This window comes from Cucumis melo, chromosome 10, assembly GCF_025177605.1.
Source record: "Cucumis melo cultivar AY chromosome 10, USDA_Cmelo_AY_1.0, whole genome shotgun sequence".
NCBI classification, from domain to species: Eukaryota; Viridiplantae; Streptophyta; class Magnoliopsida; order Cucurbitales; family Cucurbitaceae; genus Cucumis; species Cucumis melo.
In genome coordinates, this window is record NC_066866.1 from 18,764,037 (window position 1) to 18,782,883 (window position 18,847).

General features: G+C 33.4%; 1 long non-coding RNA gene across 1 annotated transcript; it reads right to left on the reverse strand.

Annotated features, from left to right (window-relative positions):
• Positions 1-1,225: 1,225 nt before the first annotated feature.
• LOC127151207 (uncharacterized) lies at positions 1,226-3,390 on the reverse strand. The gene is made up of 3 exons (XR_007823935.1): positions 3,017-3,390; positions 2,310-2,379; positions 1,226-1,461 (listed from the first exon to the last, which is right to left on the reverse strand). It is a non-coding gene; the product is annotated as an uncharacterized LOC127151207 (long non-coding RNA).
• Positions 3,391-18,847: the final 15,457 nt, after the last annotated feature.

Here is an 18,847-nt window from a genome sequence, read left to right on the forward strand (position 1 = left end):
TTTCAAGTAACAATGGTAGAAATTTTGAAGATAATCGTTGAGGATGTGTTGCCTCTAGATATGATTTTTGGATTTGACAACTTGTTGGTGGACAAAAACAAGTGGCCCACTATGGTTGCTACTTGAGACCCTTTTGGAATACAGGTGTGTGAAATTATAGGCTTGTAAATAGTTCACTAGCATTTAATGACCTCATATTGTAAGACTTATTAGCCAACTCAAGTCTCAAGATATGTAGTGGGTTTGTATCTTTCACTCCAAGTCTCCCTCAAAAGCCATTAACTAGTTCCATTGCATATGATATGATAAAAAAATGAGCAATGACTATACTAATTTCAAGCACATTTAGTGCACCACTAAAAAAGAGAAAAAAAAAAAAAAAAAAACAAAACAAAAGAATTGAATGTGAGAGTTAAACTATGATAATGAGGGAAAGGACAAAGACTATATATTAACACACGCGATGTGAATCTACAACAAACTATTTTTCCTAAATATAAAATAAAGTTTAGAAAACATTGAGCAAATGTCAATAACTTTAACAAAAAAGTTGGTTGTTTTAACATAAAGTTTTGTACAATATTTTTATGTACCATATTTGAATCAGATTTGAATCGTGATGATTAAGTTAATTATGATTATAATTGTAATTATAATTATAATTGTTTGAAATTTACCTTTACTAGTAGAAAAAGGGCCTACGATGATAGTTAAATGCTGTCATAAAAAGCTTTCGTGACAGTTTTTTGCAGTCATTGATGCGGCAGTCATTAAAAGTATTTTATGACAGTTCTACAAACTGTCACGAAATGTGCTTTTCATGACAAAGAATAAATGTCACGAAATACTTATTTTATGACATATTATAACTGTCATTATTTTGATTTGAAGACAGATTATAATTGTCATTATTTAGATTTGATGACAGATAATAACTGTCATTACTAAGTTTTGATGACAGATAATAACTGTCATTGTTTATATTTTATGACACATAATAAATGTCATTATTTATCATTTATGACACTTATTAACTATCATCGTTTCTTCTACCATGACTTTAATTAACTGTCAAGAAAACATTTTCGATGCCACTGTTTTTTAGATTCAAATGTTATAATTCCCTGTTTTTCTTGCAGTAATTTTTATTGAATCCCTGTTTTTCTTGCCGCCCTGCCATTACACAGACCAATACAATCAAAAAATACTATACAACACATCCATATGGACAAAAATGATTAACGATTTAATATATATACTTTAATATATGTACAATTGTTCGTACAATTGTTCGTACAATGTTTGTACAATGAAGCAATTAACATATATGTTTTGGTACGGACAAGCTATTTAAATAAGTACATTTGAACCAAAATTTGGCTACCAAACCTACAAAAAGGCCTATAAATCAATCAATTGCAGCAAATATGGTTTCACTGCTTCAATGGATTCTTGCAAAACCTAACAAGAAAAGAAAATTATGATTGTAGCTCAGAATAAGACTTATTATAAAGACAGAAAATAGGGTAAACACCCACAACGGATAATGCTACAGTTAAACATTTTTTATTAAAAAATCAGTAACAAACAGAACTTAATATAAAGATAAATGAAATAACACAAATATCCACAAAACAACAGTCATTAGTCCTAATTAATCATAAACCAATAACAACCAGGATGACAAGAATGACATATACCCAACTGACCACAATCAACAAAAAAACTACCCACAAAACTATGTACCCCTTCCTCCATCCATCCCTCTCACACACACTTTAAATTCAAACTTAAAGAATGTTTCTCATGGTCAAAAAATCTAGAAGTACAGGATGTTTGAGCATTCTATGTTTCTCTTAAAACCATATATATATTTAGTACTTCAATGAGAGTGATAAAATAACGTTGTATATAGAACATCTTCTATCATAGCAACTATTCTCAAACATCCTAATAATGCAGAGCCAAAAAGAATGATGATTAGTTTCGCTTTAATGCAAGACATACTCCTTTACTGTATTTCAACTCGGTATTCCAGCTAATTCATGATAACAAACTCCTTTACTGTAACAACTCAAGCATCAGTCACAGGTAGCAATTCAAGTAATGTTTTCACACGGAGTACCATCAGTCTAATAATAAAGAATGAAAAGAAAAAACAAAAAGTAAACATTTACGGAACAATCTTCAACGTGATATAGCAACATCTAGCTATACACCATAAATAAACAATCCTTAGTCGCAATTCAACATAATTACATAGAGAAATAAACAATGTAGCCATTTCAACAAATCACTACGGTTCTCACCTGCTCAGAAAGATAAAGCCGTTGTCGATTCTTATATGTCCTTTCTGACCTCTTAACAATCTTTATAGTTCTGTTCCGAATGGAAGAAACAATAAATAATGGTTAATTTAATAACAAAACACAAGTACAAATAGAAAGGTTTAATATTTAATGGATTATCCTGAGAAAAATGGTAGATAGTAGGAACGTATATCCAGACAACAACATTACTTTATATGGTATCCAAATTCTGCAAACCATTTAAAATGTTATTAAGTGTAGTTTCACACTTGAATACTAAAACTTCCATAAATTCTTTTCGACCTGCACGAGCAGTAATCTAGGCCAATATTTAAAGAAGAAAACAAAAATATATTATAAATTGATAGGCTATTAAAGGCGTAGAGAATAAAGGTTAACCTAATACTAAAATCAGAATGAATGGAACTTCTTATGCTATAGAAGATATAAGAAGTTTACTTGCATAAAATATAAATGTGAATGGTACAATACTAAAGTATAATATGATCGAACTTCATAAATATATACACGTCAAAGGATAAACCTTTAGTATTTATAAGAGGGTTGTGTTATTGATAATATTAATTTGTTATAAACAATAAATACCATAACTCCATTCTTTTTACAACAACATAGGCACTACAATTTGAAAACTTTCAGTACATTCAACAAAGTAAATATTAGAATCAAGAATTATCAAGGGTTACCTAGATACCGACGCCATGACTAGAACATCAGTTTCAACAATCTGTTTCAAAAGTAACCTCAGAAACCATGATCTTCAATGGCAAGTCCAACCGAATGAAATGCCAAAATTCTGCAATTACATAACCCCCACCAACATATCTTAATAATCAAAACAAAGCAAAAACGACGTGAAACTTAAGACCTAAACAAAAAAAAAATCCTTTTTTTCATTTCAATGGACACAAGAAATTACATAAAGCATATGTTAGATCATCAAATGAGTGGTAATTGCTACTCCACACTCAACATAAAAGAAAAAGGCATTTGCAGTAACTAAAAATTGAAAATTTCAGCATTTTCAAAGTGAAAAGTCAGCAAAGAGGCATATTGGATGGAAAATTGTGAAAAAACAAATGGACCCAAGTGAGAAAATGAAGAAAACTTAATGGGAACCATTGTGCACAATTGGAGAAACCTTGCTAAAATAGGCCTTGGTCTTGGTCTATCCTCTGGATCAATACAATATGATAGAACAATGAAAAGTGACAAAAGAAAAATATATTGTGAGGGGAAATTGTTTGGTAGAGAGACAAGTGACAAAAAGAGACAAAAAGAAAGGTGAATAGAGAAATGAAAGGAACTTCTATATTGAATAGAAGAGATGCACTAGTACAATAGAATCGGGGAAAAACATTGTGGCTAAAACCATTAAGGTTATTATGATCGAATTTAGAGATAAATAAAAAAAATTAAAAATGGAGAAATTTAGGTGTCAAACCTCGGTGAGAAGATGGCCTTCAGCAAGGATTTCTGACCTTTTCGACCTTCGATGAGCAATTTTCGACCTTCAATGAACAATTTTAGACCTTCAACAAGGAGATGGAGCCGACCATATAATGTATGGGAGAGGAGGACCGGGATATGAACGAAAAAGTGAAAGAAAAAAGAGGAAATTTTCGATAAAACTTAGATGATTCAAATTTAAAAGCCAGAAACAAATATGTATAGAACTCTCAACATCATAACCATGGAAAAAAATTATTTGCACTTACCACACAACAAACTTGAAGGCTTCCTTGCCTATAGTACCATATATGAACCACATTGTGAAAGACAGAGTAAGAAAATAAACAAACACCAACTAATTATTAAAACTTCAGGATGCTTAGCTATAAATCCTTGGAAATCATGAGAATGAAAATGAAATATCCTTCAAAATGTATCTAACTCCGATAAAATACATTATTGGTTAATACAAAACTAAGAAAAAAGTGGTGGAGAAAGGAAACCTTATCTTGTTCAAGTTTTTGCATAACTTTTTCCCTTGCTCTTTTCTCCTCCTCTTTCTCAAGTTGCGTAGAATTAATATTCTCTTCTTCTTCAAACCACCTAAGAGGAGCTTTTAGCTTGAAGGGCCATAAGAAATTGTTTGCTCGATCATGGAGTTATCGGTTAAAGCAGTTCTTCGCTTGTGCAACATATTCAATGTTGACTTGTTCACTTTCAAAAAGAAACCATTGAAATGGTGTAGGGTTTGGTATAAAGGAATAAGAAAAAAAAAAAAAGACAAGAAGTTGAAAGGAAAATATTCCCATGAAATCAACCTAATGGTTTTGTTTACAGACATATAAACCTCCGGAACACATTCAAGTGCTGCACATAATATTGGCATTTCCTCCTTAAAGTGTCTATCAGCCTTCCTGCTGGTTACTATTCTTGTTTTCTCATCCAATATAGCAAAGTTTGACTGCAATTTTGAAGCCAAAAGTCAATTTGGGGTCCAAATTTCACAATGAAGATAACAAGAAAAATGGAAAATATGAAATAATAAAAGCAGTGAGAAGACTTAGGATGTGGTTTTGAGCAAAATAGTTGAAACTGCAGACATGTGGAAGAAGTTTGAAAGAAAGCACACTACTACACACCTTACAACTCAAGGACACTGTAAGATGTACCCAATGCTCCTAAAGATACAAGGACAAAATGAATAAGAGCAAATTAGAACATAAAACATCAGCAATAGACCTTTTGCACATGTAAAACACCACACTGAAAACTATGAATGACCATCTTGGGAAGAAATGTGAGAAGGAGATCACATGCTAGGTTCTTTGTTGTCTAGAATAATTAAATTATGATATTACACAATAAGAGCATTGCTAAGGAAACCAAAGCTTTCAACTAAATGTTTTAATGAAATATACACTAAAAACAATTTTCGCTTAGAAAAATAAACAAAAAAATTTACAAAACAACCAAACACACAAACTTTAACTTAACAGTGTTCATAAATGGAATATGATAGGAATAGATAAGGAATAAGAATCAATAAGCATAAGCCATTAATGGCAATCATGAAATTATTTGTTTTGTTGAGAAAAATCCCATTTGACATAATATACATTCACATAAACACTAAAGCATACAATCATATATACTAAAAGATTACAGAGTTAAGGTAAACCAATCCCAAATTCATGACACAAAAGATCAAGAAAATCTAAATTAAACATAGAATAACAAACAAGAAAAGTCATAAATTTTACCAAAATTCTGTCTGGGTATTTTTCTCTAATCCGGGCTGCCTCAACATATCTCTTTCTTGCAAGAAAAAAGAACAAAAAACATATATAATCTTGATTTGAAATATACAACAGTGTATTACAAAAAATCTTTATGCATACAAGTTTTGTGGTAATAAAACATCATGGAAATATACAACAGTGTTATATAATCAACATGAGTCAAAAACTCTACTTGCACAATTGCATATTTCAATATGTTAAAAACCCGATTCCAAAATTAAACATATCTTGTCAAAAGTCATCACATAATATACACATTGGCTCGAATAAAACATGGAGGGCATGCGTTCAATCAAACTCAACCTCTACACATCTTTTTTAGTATCACTCCATTTGATAGAAAATATTAAATAACCAAAACCAAACAAGCTAAAATTTCAAACAATCTGATTAGTGGACTGTTATCAATGACCAACGACCCAAAGAAAAACCAATGTCATCATTCAATCATTTCATCAAACATGTTGTGGGCATTAAAAAATAGAGTAAACAAAACAAACAATGGTTAAATGAAAAGGTTGGTCTCGATATCAAATGTTGACTGGTTGAAATCGAGAATAACAATGAGAAATGAAATTAAAATGAAAAAAAAAAAGTGGGGTTGGGTAGGGAGACCGAAATACCTACCAAGGAGAAAATAGAAGTTTCTGTGAGGGCATTGTCCATTTGCTACTAGCATCCGTTGATGGGCAATTAGTAAAGTAATAGACGAAAATCGTAGCAAATGCATACTCCACTTGTAGTTGGTAGGTTTAATTAATTCAAGAGTTGAAAAGAAGCATAGGGTTTAGTAACGATTGCGAGCGTGGGAGTGTTTGTCTTAAGAAATTAATCAAACAAAGGTTAAGACATCAAGAGAGGTTGATGCAAATCAGAGAGGTTGAGGAAAATTGAAGAAAGAAGAGTGGCCCAAAGAAAAAAAGAACTTACCCAACGGTGGTGGTGAGCACAACGGCGGTCGAAGAAAAAAACTAGCCCGAATGACTATTTGACAACGAATGGGCATGAGCTGGGCACGAGGGACGACGGCGATTGTGGTGCGGCGACTGTTCAAAGAAGAGAGGGAAGAAAGTGACGTGAGATTGAGAAGAGAAGAGAAGGAAAAAAATTGACAAAAGAGAGGAAGAATCGCGTGGGATGAGAAAGGGTAAAGTAAGATAGAGAAATAAAAATTAATAAATTATTTTATTATTTTTATTCAACGACAGTTAAAATTTGTCATAAATTTATGACAGTTAAAAACTGTCATAAATTCTTCAAATCCGAAAAATTCCGCCTTTTCCCGCCAAAAACGCGCATTTTTACCTTTTATGACAGTTTTTTCTTCCCTCCTTTTAATTTTGGATGAAATGAACTGTCATAGTAGCTATCTTTTCTTGTAGTGCTTGTACATCTATTTAAAATCAACGTATCAATAGTATTTTAAGTAGTGTTCAATTAGTTGAGTAAGAATGGTCTGTATTTTATTCTCCAAATACATATTGTATAATTTATACTTTAGACACAATTGCAGTGGATACCAATTTGAGTTTAAAGATTAACAAGTTTATAACATACTCTTTTCATTTTATAAATTATATGACAAAAAAAACAAGTCCAACCCAAGTGATACACCTGATACAATTGATACGTCTAATCTACACTTAATACACATAATGTACACTTGATATACATACATAAATGTTGAAAATGACAAAATATTAAAGGTTTTTAATTGAATGTCAATTAAGTAAATATTTCTAATGACATTTGAGCAAATAAAGCGATGTGAAAATTTTGCAAATAACTTGATCTTTATCAACTTTAAGGTAAAAAATCATAAAACACTTTTTAGGGGACGTTTAGGCCAAAGAGTGAGTTATTATAGTTGGGTTATGATAGTTTGTATTTAGGGCAGTATATTATTTTCATTTGGGTTATAATAGTATGTTTTATGACTACTATTACAGTAAATATATATTTTTTATTTTCTCAATCCTTTAACAAAAATTTCAAAATCTTTTATCATAAATCTGAATATTTGGTCTATCAAGGGTCTATCAAATGTGTATCATGTGTATATCAAATGTACTCATGTGTAGCAAGTGTGTACAACTATATATCAAGACAATTGTCTAGTAGGAGGGTATCAACAAGTGTATATTACAAATGTATGAAATGTATGAAAAGTGGACATGAGTAGTGTATCAAGTGTATATGAGGTGTATCACGTGCATTGGACTTTTGTTTTTTCATATTTGCAAAAGTAAATAATTGATTTGTTCTCTGGATTTCAATTTTTTAAACTTATCGTGCTAAACAAGCTTCTACTTTTGTACATTTGTTGGAATAGGAAAATTACATCTTATAGCACAAATTCGAAAATAAATATAATCTATAGCATAAGGGAACAATATTTGCAAAAACGGAGAATATTTTACTGATCATATGATAATTTTTTTTAATAGCAATTTCGCCCTTTAGTTTTCTTCCTTTTATGCTTTCGTTGATGACTTCTATCACTAATATCATACTATCTGTAAACCTCGAACCCTAAGGAACATACATTTTGCAAAGAGATTGAAAGGATGATGTTAAATGAAGTAAAGACGGGAAAGTACGCTTGAGTAGTGTCATTGTAAGTGTGTCATGGTAGGTAGGAAGAAGGAGAATTAAGAAGAAATGGTTTAAAAAAGTTGAAGGGAAGTTAGTGGAAAAGAGGGGAAATGTAACGACCTAACTTTTTATACTAAGCTGAGGTCATTACTAAAAAGAAACAATGATAAGAGACACTTTTTTGAAAGGAGGGAAACTAAATTTTCATTAAAAATGGAAATACTGAAACACTGAAACATAGACGCGGAAGCAAAACTGAGTCCCCATATGGCATGTCACGGATCCTTCCCTGTCGCATGCCAGCTTTCCTCTACCTTTACCTTTACCTAAAATATTAAACATAGAAAGAGTGAGTATAAACATATACTCAGTAAGGGACCCATTACTAGTCCCGCTAGGTGTCTGTTAACTTTTCATTAGAGTCCTGAAAAGTGGTACCCAAGAACTGGCACGTTCTCGAACATGTGCAACATGTGATCCCGGAGGAACATAACTGGTCTTCGGTGATCCCAAAGGAACACCTAGGACAAACTGGTCTGTAGTGTACTCGGAGGAAACACTAAGACAATCAGGTTGCGAGCAATCCTGTCGAATCACTCGAATCATGTCTATGTCAATGCCAGACTGGCGGTCTCGTCGGACTACGCAACCTAAAAAGGTGGTGATCCCGAAGAACACCTATGCAGGTAGGACTCTAATAGATAAAGTTAACAGAACACCCTATCCATAGCATGTATCATAACATAACATCATAACATGACATGAGTATTAATCTTAACGTCCTTAATCATGTGATTAATATATCATGCATCAACATAAACATCAATAGTCGTCATCATCAACTTACTACCGATCATTAACATAACATCAATCATCATCATCAATCAATATAATGAATTATGCATTTTAGCTACCATCAATGCATAATCATAATTACATGCGGTCTCTTAAATTCGGTTCGAAGGTCTAGTAGAAGAATCTCTTACCTGGAGATTTTAGCCAAACAAAGTACTCCCTAGCTGACAGTAAAAATTCTCCAATTAACTTGATCCTAATCATAAAAGGAAAACTTAATATCTTAATTAATGAAATTAGCAATTGGCTAACATAAAAAAATTCTCCCAAATTAATTAACTTCTCAAACAAAAGGGGTTGAAACCAATTCAACCTTGATTGCAAAAAATCCAAGATTTAAATCTCAAAAAATTTAGCTAATTGAACCTTTAAAGAAACCTCAAATAGATCCAAAATTCAATTAATAAAATATTAACTTAATTTCATTGGCTTACCAAGGTTACTCAGATGGAGGTTGAAAAATACTCTTATCCTTGATGGAAAAATTCATCACTTTAAATCCTTAAGCTTCCCAAGAGACCAATCTTAATTACAACTGGTGAGGCGGCGACAATAGAGGGTTATTATTTCCTTTTCCTTCTAAGATATATATATAATACCAAAAATATACATATATCTTTATTCCCATTATCTTTCCTAAATAAATGCCTTAAATGCACAAAATCTTAGACATTTATAACCATTAATAATAATAATAACAATACTTATTTATTATTATTATTTTTCTCTTACCAAAATCTATAATAAACATATATATTTATTTAAATCATTATTCTCTCTTTAAAATAAATAAGTATTTTTTTCGTCCAATCAAATCAACCATCTCTCTCCTCATGAATTATCTTCTTTTTCAAACAAACATAAATATATTCCATCATATAATTAACTTCACTTTTCCAAATTATTAATTAAATATATATATATATCTATATATATATATACTCAATTAAATCCAATTCCACCAAAACCAACTTTTCCCTCCAAAATCCCAAGTTAACTTAAATTCTCAAGTAATTTAATCAATCAAATCTTTTTCAATAAATCACTTATAACTTCCAACATGAATTATCTTAACCCAACCATAATAACTTAACTTCATAATCAAGATTTATCTTTCTGCAGAATAATTAATTATCTTCAACAATAATTAATTATTATTTATCTTTCTCCAAAAAATTAATTATCTTCTACAATAATTAATTATTATTTATCTTTATCTAAAATAATTAATTATCTTCTACAATAATTAATTATTATTTATCTTTTTCCAAAATAATTATCCTTTTACAAATAATTATATTTTCCCAAAATATATTTATTTTACCTTTTCTTCCTTGCTAAATATTCTTTCTCCAAAAATACAATCATCTTTTCCTTAAATAATTATATTTCAACAAATATAATTATTTTTTTCTTTAACATAATAATTATATATATATTTTCACATATACATATAATTATTGAATCTCCAACAAAATTTTCAACCCACAATTTAATTAAATAACATCCATAATTATTTAATTAAATTCAACTTCAACAACACTAAAAATCCATAACTTTACGTATCTCTTAACCTACCATTTAATCAGAAACTCAACGAACACCACATGCCAAAACATCTAATTAATTAAATATTCATCCAACAAATATTTAATTAATTTTAATTCCCACATAAATCAAATAATTCTCATTCAATGAATTCAAAATAGCGTCCAATAAATTAAATCTAATTAAACACAATTAAGATAATTAACTCCAAAATTATCTAAATTTTTGGGACGTTACAATCTTCCCTCCTTTAAGAAACTTTCGTCCTCGAAAGTTCTAATCTTTGAACAACTTGGGATACAGGGTTCACATGTCTTAATTAATAACAATTTCTACCAAACTCCATAATCTTTAATTAAATATACACACCCATGTATATATATTTAATTAATCCAACACAAAACACCAAATATATTCCTTAACTTCCAATTCCACTTAATGTAACACCCAAAATAAGTTCCCTAAATTTATGGGGGGTTACAGGAAAATTGGCTAAGTCCGTGGCCTGGGCATTTTAGGCATGGTGTGTAGTCAAAGGATGAGGAAATAACCTTTAAAGAGGTTATTTAGGCAAGGTGATGATGCTAGGCGACCAAAGACAAGTCTTGGAGGTGTGTGTGATCGAGAAGGATGAAGAAAACCTCTAAGAAGTGCTAGTGTAACGACCCAACTCTTTATACTAAGCTGAGGTCATTACTAAAAAGAAACAATGACAAGAGACACTTTTTGAAACGAGGGAAGAATAAATTTTCATTAAAAACGGAATATTAAAACACTGAAACATAAACGCGGAAGCAAAACTGAGTCCTCATATGGCATGTCACGGATCCTTCTCTGTTGCTCGCCAGCTTTCCTCTACCTTTACCTTCGCCTGAAATGTTAAACATAGAAAGAGTGAGTATAAACATATACTCAGTAAGGGACCTACTACTAGTCCCGCTAGGTGTCTGTTAACTTTCCATTAGTGTCCTGAAAATGGTACCCAATCTCTGGCACGTTCCCGAACACGTGCAACATGCGCTCCCGTAGGAACGAAAATCTGGTCTTCGGTGTCCCGAGGGAGCACCTAGGACATGCTGGTCTGTAGTGAACCCGGGGGTAACACTAAGACAATCGGGATGCGAGGACCCCGTCGAATCACTCGAATCATATCTATATACATGCTAGACTGGCGTCCCGTCGGACCACACAGTCCTAAATAGGTGGTGATCCCGAAAGACACCCATGCAGGTACGACTCTAATAGACAAAGTTAACAGAACACCCTATCCATAGCATGTATCATAACATAACATCATAACATGGCATGAGTATTAATCTTAACGTCCTTAATCATGTGATTAATATATCATGCATTAACAATCATCAACATCAATCTACCAGTCATTAACATAACATCAGTCATCATCATCAATCGTCAACATAATAATCTCAATCATCATCATCAACATCAATACAATGATAGTCATTATCAGTAGCATCAAGTTATGCATTTTAGCTACCATCAATGCATAATCATAATTACATGCAGTCTCTTAAATTCAGTTCGAAGGTCTAGTAGGAGAATCTCTTACCTGGAGATTTTAGCCAAACAAGGTACTCCCTAGTTGACAGTAAAATTTCTCCAATTAACTTGATCCTAATCATAAAAGGAAAACTTAGTATCTTAATTAATGAAATTAGCAATTGGCTAACATCAAAAAATTCTCCCAAGTTAATTAACTTTCTAAAAAAAAGGGGTTGAAACCAATTCAACTTTGATTGAGAAAAATCAAAGATTTAGATCTTAAAAAAGTTTAGTCAATTGAACCTTTACAGAAACTCCAAATAGATCCAAAATTAAATTAATAAAATATTAATTTAATTTTATTGGCGTACCAAGGTTACTCAGATGAAGGTTGAAAAATTCTCTTATCCTTGATGGAAAAATTCATCACTTTAAATCCTCAAGCTTCCAAAGAGACCAATCTTAACTTCAACTGAGGTGCTTGAGGCGACGACAGCAGAGGGTTATCTTAGAGAAGAAGATAAAGAACCTTTTTCTTTTTCCTTTATTTCCATCTAAAGCATTCCAATGCTATTTATAGACCCAAATAATAACAATAATAATTATTATTAATATTTCCTTTTCCTTTTCCTTTTCTTTTTAGGATATATATAAATAATACCAAAAAAATATACATATATCTTTATTCCCATTATCTTTCCTAAATAAATGTCTTAATCTTAGGCATTTATAACCATTAATAATAATAATAATACTTCTTTATTATTATTATTTTTCTCTCACCAAAATCTACAATAAACATATATATTTATTTAAACAATCATTTTCTCTTTTAAATAAATATATATCTTTTTCGTCCAATCAAATCAACCATCTCTCTTCTCATGGATTATCTTCTTTTCTAAACAAATATAATTATATTCCATCATATAATTAACTTTACTTTTTCATATTATTAATTAAATATATATATATCCATATATATATATACTCAATTAATTATAATTCCACCAAAACTAACTTTTCCCTCCAAGATTTCAAATTAACTTAAATCCTCAATTCTTTTAATCAATCAAATCTTTTCCAATAAATCACTTATAACTTCCAACATGAATTATCTTAACCCAACCATAACAACTTCACTCTAGAATCAATATTTATCTTTCTATAGAATAATTAATTATTTCCCACAATAATTAATTATTATTTATCTTTCTCCAAAATAATTAATTATCTTCCACAATAATTAATTATTGTTTATCTTTTCCTTAAATAATTATATTTCAACAAATATAATTATCTTTTCCATTAACATAATAATTATATATATATTTCCACATATACATATAATTATTAAATCTCCAACAAACTTTTCACCCGACAATTTAATTAAATAACATCCATAATTATTTAATTAAATTCAACTTCAACAACACTAAAAATCCACAACTTTACTTAATCCTCTTAACCTACCATTTAAACAAAAACTTAACAAACACCACATGCTAAAACCTCTAATTAATTAAATATTCATCTAAGAAATATTTAATTAATTTCAATTCCCACCTAAATCAAATAATTCTCATTAAATGGATTCAAAATAACGCCAAATAAATTATCTTAATTTTTGGGGCGTTACAGCTAGGCATTTTAACTAGGCAAGAAGACATGTTTTAGAGGTTAGTTGGGGCGTTTTGGCTTGGATTACAATTTAATTTGATAGAAGGAAGGTTGAGTTTAAGTTGAAATAAGGACGAAAGGCCATTTTTAGAGAAAATCTTAGTAGTCTTCACTTTAAGGGGACTAAAAATCAAAATACTCTAATTTGTTGGCTGATATTTTGCAGTAAGAAAGATAAAACAATTATCAACAACGTTGTAGAAGGAAGTATTTTCATTTGAGTTCTAGATCTTAAGATATTAAGGTCTAAAGTGAAGTTAAGGTTTTGGCCGAAAATGGGTGTTCTGGGTAGTGTTGGTGGTTGGCCGAGTGTGAGGGGTTGCAAGGCGAGATGAACGTGCATTTTTTTTTTTGTTGAAAGAGATTAGTGATGGGCTGTAACGACTCAAAAATTAAAAGAATTTTTTCAGTTAATTATTTTTGTTTTGTTTAATTAGGTTTAATTTGTTAGGGGTTCATTACAAGAAATCTAACCTTTAATGTCGGTCTAAAACCGACATTAAAGGGCTTTAATGTCACTTAACAACCGACATCTTTGTCGGTTGGACTTTAATGTCGGTTTAAAAACGACATTAAAGGCCTCTTTAATGTCGGTTTAAAAACGACATTAAAGGCCTTTAATGTCAGTTTTCAACCGACATCTTTGATGGTGTTATTGAAGCCCTTTAATGTCGGTTGGGCTTTAATGTTGGTTTTAAACCGACATATTTGATAGTGTTATTGAAGCCTTTTAATGTCGATTGGGCTATGATGTCGTTTTAAAACCGACATTAAAGAGACCAATAATGTCAGTTTAAAACCGACAGTAAAGGCTTGTTTTTGTCCATTTTTAGAAATTTATATTTATTTAATTGTTGTATTATTGTCCATTTTTTATAAACCAACATTATATTGAATCCATATAGATAAATATTTTTTTTCTCGCTCCAATAAATTAATAAAAATAATATTATTTTAAAAACTATAATATTTATCTTTTAAATTTGTATACACGAAATGAAAACTTAATATTGTGTTTATATATACATTCTACAATAGTACATGAAACAAGATCCTAATACAAGACTTAAATAAGAAATCCTAAACGTCTTCTCAGTCTTCAACCTTCAACATTGCTGACTATCTACACAATCGCTTAGCTTTCAATATGATGACTTCAATCATTCTACAAGCAATATCAAAATAAACCATTTAATCTGATAACTTCTGATTTCTATCATCTCCATTATTGCGAACAGACATGTCAAGCATAGTAGTAAGCAGTTCTATAGCCTGTGGGGACTCATAGGAGAAAGAAAGGGCCCCCTGAAAAGGAAGGAATTAACAGCCAAAATCATTAACTTTCATTTACACCACATATAGTACACAGGCCCTTCATGTTGTTTCTTCTGATTGACTACTTTGTATTAGCAATGACAAATAAACACATTCACAAACTGTCACTACCAAAGTGTACACATTGAAACAAGATCCTACAATAGTACATGTACACATTCACAAACACATTCACAAGCAAGATCCTAATACAAGAACAAAAATCTGTAGTTACATTAATTCCAAATCCCAAGTAACCCTGCACATATAGATGGTGCATCTAGATAAATATTCAACAACCTTCACAAATAAACACATTGATTTTTGCTAAGTGATCATGGGTCCCTTATGGATTTCTTACATACATATAAAATCAAAACACTTGGAGAAAAACACATGAACGGTGGGAAATTTTTACTTGATTCTACACCAAATTAATAAATTAACCGTACTAAAATTTGTAGTACTGGTAGATTTGAAATTAAATTGTTTACAATTCTAAGTAACCAAGGGGGCTTTGAAATTGAAGTTTATGGAAGAAATAAATTGCAGAGAATTTTAAAGAGAGACAGAATTCAATAGTTACAGCTATTATTATGATTTTCACTATCATTGTTGTCTTCACCATTTGCTAAATTATGTTTACTATTATCAGTCACTAAATCAGCCAAAGTGAAACCATCATGTGCACAAATAAGTTGACACTATTCCATGGTTTCTGTAACGCCCCAACAAATTGGGGTTTTCATTTATTCATCTCGAGAGAAATTTGTAAATTCAAAGTTGTTTATGAAATTGGATTATTTTGACCTTATAATTAATTAAGGTTAAAGAGTTACTTTGGTTGGATACTTGATTAATGAGGTTTAAGGATAAAATAAAAATAATTATTTGTGAAGGTAACAAATTTAACTAATGTCTTTGAAAGGGTCAATTGTTGGGTTTAATGAAGAGAGAGAGTGGATGGTTGTTATTGGATTAAAGTAGGAAAAAAAAGGGATAAAAGAAAGTAATAATTATTATTTTATTATTGTTTCTTTTATTAAAAAGGGGCATTGGAAGACGTGAAATTCATCTTCTCCCCAAGAAAACCCTAATCCCAAACTCTCCCACCCTAGCCGGTGCAGCCGCCGATCGACCGCCACAGGCCACCGCACGTCATTCTTCCAGCCGCATCCATTCTCCTAGCTGCATCGGAGAACAGATCAAGTCGAGCCGCCGCACGTCAAGCAACAGCTACGCACACCGCGCTCGCGTCTGTCCCGCCGACCTCCAAGCCGTCGGATTCACGCCGTCAGCTGCCCGACTTCGCCAGCCGATCTTCCATCGTCCGCGTAACGTCGCAGCCAAGTCGCAAGCCGCGTCGCACCTCGATCCAAGCCACACCGCCGCGCGCTGGCCGTCGGAGCCACGAAGCCCATCGCTCGACCCGCGCCATCTTCCGGAACCCGACCCGCGTCCGCGTGCAAGCCACGTCGCGTGCATCCACGTAACCGAGCCGCGTCCGCGTGCAAGCAGCGCCGCGTGCATCTGCGTAACCGAGCCGCGTCCGCATGCGAGCCGCGCCGCCTGCACCGCAAGCTGAGTCGCGCCTCCCTTCTGTCGCAAGCCGAGCCGCACGTGCAAAGTTTCTGTACCGAGCCGAGCCGAGCCGCGCCTGTGCCAAGCCGAGCCGGTCCCTGTTCTTTTTCTAGCCGAGCCGCCAAGCCTAGTTGGCTCTTTTCCACCCAATTTTTGGTAAATTAATTATGTGTTTTGGCTTACCCAGCAAGACTCAATTTTTGGACACTAAATAATTTAAATTGGACTAAATCAAATTAACTCTTTTAAGGCCACCTTGGACGATTTGACTTGGAGCGTTGGATTTCTTCAGTAGGGGCTCAAGCATTGCAACCTCTTTCTAGGGTAAGTTATTTCAACTGATTTTTGAGCCGTTAGTCGTTGGTGACTTAATTATGAATTTTGGCGTATTAAACAGTTAGGACCTCGTTGCTTTGAAAGCACACTTGTCTTGCGGTTAGGACTCGTCGAGTAAATCTCCAGGTAAGAGATTTCTACTACTAGCTCTATGTTTAGAACTACGAGATCACATACACCTTTAGTTGTGCATGTTAAGGACTAGATTGTATGATACGTGTAATTAATGAGAGCATGATGCGATTGATGACATGGTTACATTATGGCATGATATTGTGATGACGTCAATTGTTATAACTGTACGCCGGTTATTAAGGCGGAAAGTGAGATGATGATTAGTTTGTTATGATTACATGATAATGCTACGTGCATGTATGTTATGGTTAGGGTACTTGTTAGCTTAGCCTATTAGAGTCGTACCTGCATGGGTGTCCTTCGGAATCACCACCTATTTAGGACTGCGTGGCCCGACCGGGCGCCAGTCTAGCATGGATGTAGATATGACTCGAGTGACTCGACGAGGTCCTCGCATATCGGTTGTCCTAGGTGCTCCCCCAGGACACCGAAGACCAGATTCTCGTTCCTACGGGAGCGCATGTTGCACGTGTTCGGGAACGTGCCAGAGATTGGGTACCATTTACAAGACTCTAATAGGAAGCTAACAGGCACCTAGTGGGACTAGTAGTGGGTCCCTTACTGAGTATTTTATACTCACTCTCTTCATGTCATGTTTTTCAGGTAGAGGCCGAGGCAAGGGCAAAAGCAAGCTGGCGAGCGACTATAAGTGACCGTGGCGAGCCATAGGGATTCGTGCTTCCGCCTACACTTGTTTTTTGACTATTAGTGTCTGAGTTTTGTTTTCTTCACCATTTACTATTTCTTTTCTTTAAAAGTAGATAAGGCCCAAGTAGGACTTCAGTATTTGATCTTATTTCGCATATTACCTTGATTGATTTTCATAAATAAATTTCCCAAATTTTATTTGTTTTTACTAAATTTTATGACTTAAACCACGTGTTTTACATTCAGTAATGACTGCGACTCAGTATAAGGAGTTTGGTTGTTACAGTTGGTATCAGAGCACAGTGTTTTAGGTTCTGTAGACTAACCTACTATGTAAGTCATTGTTTTATTTTTGTTTTACTGCACCCTATGGCTATACGGTCCTTCGGCACTCGCCAGGTATGTCTAAAACCTTGCTAATGTTAAGATTATAATTTTGCCTGAATAGACTAGACTTAGAGATAGGAGTGTTAAGTCCTTGTGGTGAAAAGTTTTGTTGGTGAATTTTAGGGAGAATGCCGCCACGTAGAGGTGCACGCCGAGAAGGTGGTAGGGGAGGCAGAGGAGTCGGTCGTGGCCAGCCGGAGGAGCAACCTGCTGTGCCGGCGGTCGACCCTAACGGACTGGTCACCCAGGCGGATCTTGCCGCGATGGAGCAGCGTTATTAGGACATGCTGCAAGCTGCTCTAGCGCCTTTCCTCGCTGCCCAGTAGAACCAGGCCGCCTCTGTCCAGGCCCAGACCGTCACTCCTCCAGCCCCTGTGGAAGCTCAACCCGTGCCAGTTCAATTGTCGGCTGAGGCTAAACACTTAAGAGACTTTAGGAAGTATAATCCTAAGACCTTTGACGGATCTATGGACAACCCCACAATGGCCCAAATGTGGTTGACGTCCATAGAGACTATCTTTCGGTACATGAAGTGCCCAGAAGACCAGAAGGTGCAGTGTGCAGTTTTCTTCTTGGAGGATAGGGGCACCGCCTGATGGGAGACTGCTGAGAGGATGCTGGGGGGCGACGTCAGCAAGATAACTTGGGAGCAGTTCAAGGAGAACTTCTATGCTAAGTTCT